Source organism: Eptatretus burgeri, chromosome 8 (genome assembly GCF_056783735.1).
Source record: "Eptatretus burgeri isolate ZD-2024b chromosome 8, Ebu_testis_v1, whole genome shotgun sequence".
NCBI classification, from domain to species: Eukaryota; Metazoa; Chordata; class Myxini; order Myxiniformes; family Myxinidae; genus Eptatretus; species Eptatretus burgeri.
This window is the reverse complement of record NC_140968.1, coordinates 35,406,197-35,411,196: the sequence shown is the minus strand read 5'-3', so window position 1 is coordinate 35,411,196 and position 5,000 is coordinate 35,406,197. Positions and strand designations below refer to the sequence as shown.

General features: G+C 43.4%; 1 protein-coding gene across 2 annotated transcripts in view; it reads right to left on the bottom strand.

The window, feature by feature from the left end:
* Window positions 1-87: 87 nt before the first annotated feature.
* CTXN3 (cortexin 3) overlaps window positions 88-5,000 on the bottom strand; it is an 8,205-nt gene continuing 3,292 nt past the window's right edge. For both annotated transcript variants that reach the window (XM_085891520.1, XM_085891519.1), the window contains exon 2: window positions 88-5,000. This exon is cut by the window's right edge. The gene's annotated coding sequence lies outside the window, so the exon portion shown is untranslated.

Genomic DNA, 5,000 nt, shown 5'->3' with positions numbered 1-5,000 from the left:
CAGGAGTATTGGCAAGATCTAATGAAGAGTTATCTCAAGAAGGTGACGATTTTTGCGAACGAATAAAGAAAACAACACGAAAGAGGATGAAAATAATTGTATCTTTATTAGCTTGAACAACACAGCACATCAACTGGGTATTAGAAACTTGAAAGGCCACAGCCTGAGCAGGCAGGCGTTCAGCAAACAGAGCACAAACACAGGCCCTATAGTTAGAAAGAGAAAGAAGAATGAGGGATGGGATGAATCAATAAACAGGAGAGAGGAGAGAGAGAGAGAGAGAGAGAGAGAGAGAGAGAGAGAGAGAGAGACAGAGAGAGAGAGAGAGAGAGAGAGAGAGAGAGAGAGAGAGAGATAGAGATAGAGATAGAGATAGAGATAGAGATAGAGATAGAGATAGAGATAGAGATAGAGATAGAGATAGATATATAGGTTGGGGGGGAGTCCTCACCATCCCATATCCACTGGGTTATCACAAATGGATTTTTGAATGCCCAGCCATCCTTGATTTGATTGGCATTTACTCCATCCAAAACAGTTACACATACAGACGAGAGCATTTGTACAAAGGGCACGTTCATAGTATGAGTGCATAAAAGTTGAACCAACACGAAAGTATAGCCTGGTGTAAAATAACTGAATTACGATCATAGAATAAAACACACAATACCAGCACCCATTATTACGTTATGTGACATAAGAAGGATGTTTTAACCAAATAATTAATACCCAAGTAGTTCTGGGTTTATACAAACTGGAAATTGCTCTTTACGTCATCAACCTATCCTTTGTGCCCAGCACAATGCCTGTGGCCTGAGAGGGCGTACCTGGCACCCTTGACATGGCTTCGAGGGACGTGTTGTCAAAAAAGATACCACCAACACTGATGATCCACTCAGACCACGAGACTGTTCTCGTGGTCTTCTCAAAACATTGTGCCTTCCTGACTCTTTAATCCTCTCCCATATTTAGTTTATTTATCCTCCTTTTGCTTGAGACTCGTTCAGCTTTCAGTGGTGCAAATGACACAATGCCGCTTGCAAGACTGGGAGATCAATTTTGTTTGTTTTTGCTACATTACATCTGATATAGCTGCAGGACATAAATAACAGCCCATTGTGTTCTTTCTACTGTGTCTGCTGCAACTGACGTCTCTTCCTTCAGCTCCACCGATTGAATAACTCCCCCTGGAGTTCTCATTTGGCACCAAAGCGACACCAGCCACTCTAGTGTTTCTTGCTTTGTTAGGTGTGTTGCACACACACACTTTGATGCAGTGATCATGATTAACCTGACATGCAGTGCCCCTTCTTGGGCAAGAGCAGGAATTTATAATTTGTTCAGGGTGCCGGCGATAGGTCATCTACTTTGTGCGAAGGACACCGTGGGATCTTTAATGTACACCGACTAATTCTGGCAGACGGGACGCTGAGTTTGACGGCCATCCGAGGGACGGCATACTCATTGATGCCTCACCCTGCCTGTGAAGCACCAAATTACTTTTTAACAATAATATGGAAAACTGTTCGTTTTAAAGACTTGAGTTGATCTGTGTCCGGAAAACTATGGACAATTTTTCTCAATGAATTGTTGAGAGATGTGTGCTTCCTCGCGTGGGAGAGGGTTATTTTCAGGCGTGAGGCCTTCTTCAATGTTACGGAGAGGTTATCCTGTTTCACTTTCTTGAACCCTGAACTCCACCCCACCACCTCAAATTCGATGGGGATTGGATTGATTACAAACAAATTCCAGGTCATATGTACTCTTGTCAAGTTATAACTGTGCCCATAGGTTGAGACCTTCTGGATTCACATTGCACAGAACATTGTCTCCAATTTTGACTTGATGTCCATTTGTATAACTCGAAGGGATGATCATATAACCGATTGAATGCACCATTGTTCGCATATTTTCCACTGAACTCAAATTTCTTTTCCCCCAATGAAGAACTTTTTCAACTTCTCTCCCACATTTAATAAAAATAGACCCTCTCCTTCACGGTGGCCATTTACATGGTGGCCACAATGTCTTGTCACCCATTGTAAAAATTGTGACGTTGCCTTTGTGTGCAGAGTGTTAATTCGTTTCCTTTTTTTCAGATTGAGTGAACATAACTATGGGTGACACAAGTAGTTACACCATTGAACATGGGGTCATTGTCAGTGTCTGGGTTCATGAACGTCCACAAATAGGAAAAATAATGGAAGAAGTGCAAGTCGACTTCCAGAAACGATCCCGCCAAGAAGCTCCCGATAAAAGGGCACTTCTGCGTTGGGAGCATAAACGAAACCACTGATGACCTCAAATAAGTAGTGAGACTCCCTTTTGATCGTATTATCCCACAAATGCTCCGGAAAATGTCCCACAGAACATGGCGCAGAATAAGAACAAAGAGCAAAGTGCCATATTCTCTGCAATGACTATGACGGAGCACAAACGGATCCCCTGGACACTTAAGGTCTGTGTTATATGCTGTAACGTGTGTAATAAAGTAAAAAAAAAAAGTGGTGTAAATGCATGTGGTATAACTTGTAGAACCCTTTTCCCGCCTTTGGAATAAACTTCCTCACTCTATTCTTTCCCATTCTTCCCTCCAGGCTTTCAAAACAGCTGTTCACCACCACCTCTTATCTTCCCCCATCCAAATCCTCGATCTTTTCTACCCCCGATAATCCACCCAAGCCCACTTCCTTCAATTCCCCTGCTTTCCTTCCTGAAAGTCCCTGAAAAGTCCATCTTCTCTTCGCCATGTTCCCCGTCCCATCCCCATCCCTCTCCCTTCCACAGTTCACCTAATGTGTCTGTTCCCCACTGTTTTGTCCCTTCTACTCCCGCCCCTCTTGTCTCATGCCCCCTTGCTGTGAGTTGTGTGTTAGCTCTCATACGAGCCTCGACAAGGTATACAAAAAAAAAAACCCTTCAGTGTTGTCAGATAATATGATAAAAGGAAATGTCACAATTCTTACAATGGGTGACAAAACATGTGGCCACCCTGTTGGTGTGGACATTTGGAACCATGTACTTTATTTTTTATTTTTTATGTGCGATTGGATGATGTATCTGGTGGTGGAAATGGATATACGGGCAGATATGGTGAGTGGAAGGGGGGAAAGCGCTCAGCCCACCGTGTTCATCGACTTGGTAAAACACGCAGTGTTTTTGATTAGCGGAAACAGACAAGACAAAGCAGACAGAAAGATAGATTACTTGTATTTGTGAAACATTTGCACAAAATTGCTCAAAATCAGCGAGGTATAATCCCAGGTTTTCAAAATCAGCCAAAGTGTGACAGAAACGTGCAGGGCAACTTAGTTATCGCTGTTGTCTGGCCTTAGAATGTGTACAGTCAGGCATATGGTGCAGTTAACATTATTATTGGTTTCAGCCACAAACACCAACCCCATACACAGACAGACAAGACTCGGACACGGACGGACACACAAATGTATTTAATAGTCGTTGTTATATTCCATCTTTTCTCATCCACTCCGCTCCATGCTCCAGGCATGCATTTATCAGAAGAACAAGTTATCAACTAATTCCTACAGGCATTTGGGGTTTATATTATCATGAACAATATCACAGACAAACCAAAGTTATCACAAGGTCGAGGCACTTATATTCACACAACTTCATTCATTCTAGTTTCATTTCGATCATTTCGTGAGCCGGGGCATCGATGCTGCCGAAGCAGTTTCTATGGCTAGGGTTACAATCCTGGTCGGGTCTCCACTCCAACACAGGAGATCAGGACAGAAATTTGTAACTTGGTCATGGTGCCGGCAATAGCTCACCTGCTCTTCACGAAGGACACTGTGCGATCTTTAATGTCGACCAACTAATGCTGGCAGACAGGACACCCGTTTAACGCCCATCCGAGGGACGGAACACACCGAATGTGAAGCACCAGGAATGACAGCTTATTGCTGGGCTGAGATTCAAACCCAGGCTCGACAGCTCAGAGGTGAGTGTGCCTCTCGGCCATCCTATCAGCCATCTGTACCCATCACTTTGCTTCAGCACCTGCTAAATAAGTTTTGACAACACCGCACTCTCCGCACACTCTTTCGCTTATCCCAGAGAGGTTACGGGTCGTGACACGTCCCTCTCACCAAATTATTGCGTTTCCTCCAAAAACACTCACTTAACACCAGTTTTCCAAAAGTATTATACAATCTCCCACCTGTCCCCTCTCCCAACCCCCCTCCAAAAACTCTCATCCAATACCAATACTGCTAGTCCATAATGCCACCAAGAAAGCCGGTCGAACTCGCAGTGCCACCGGTTGGATTCACGGAATTTGATGAAAGATAAACGTCTGAAATACAAACCTGTAAATTTCACTTCCCTGACGAAGGATTGCTGTTGATTAATATGAGTTTGTGTGCTCCAAGTAGCTTCATGAAGCTTATTTTTATGCAAACATTGTCATTGTTTTACCTTCTGATTGTTTGCCAAAAGGAGAAAGGGAAATTATGTGTTTGATGTTGGACCAATTATTGTGTTCGGCAACTGAACCCGAGACAGGATTTTTCCGCATTCTCAGTTTACCGCTCAAATGTCTCGTCCTTCTCTTCTTGCACTGTTCATATCATTCTCCAGCATTTGGCGAATTTAAATGGGGGCAAAGGGCAACCGGAAAGAAAAAACAAGGCAAAGGGCAACCAGAAAGAAAAAAAACAAATGCCCTCAAAAGGGATAAGTTCATCATTTCAGTAAAAAGTTCAGGAGCTTGGAAAATGTCCAAGTTGAAATCGATTCTCATTGCTTCTTCACTTTGTGTGAAGCACTTTGTTCCAAATTACGAGGGTTTGGACCCCGTTTGGTCAGAAAACAGAATGTCCAACGATTTATGCTCCAGGGTCATTGACTCGATACAACAGCTGTACACAGCAACAGCGTACATCGCGAGATAAAGCTCGAATGCTGCCATTTTCGTGCTGTCTGTTATATGAAAGCAATACAGTACTGCGCCGCAAAGCGGACCACATGAAGACCAT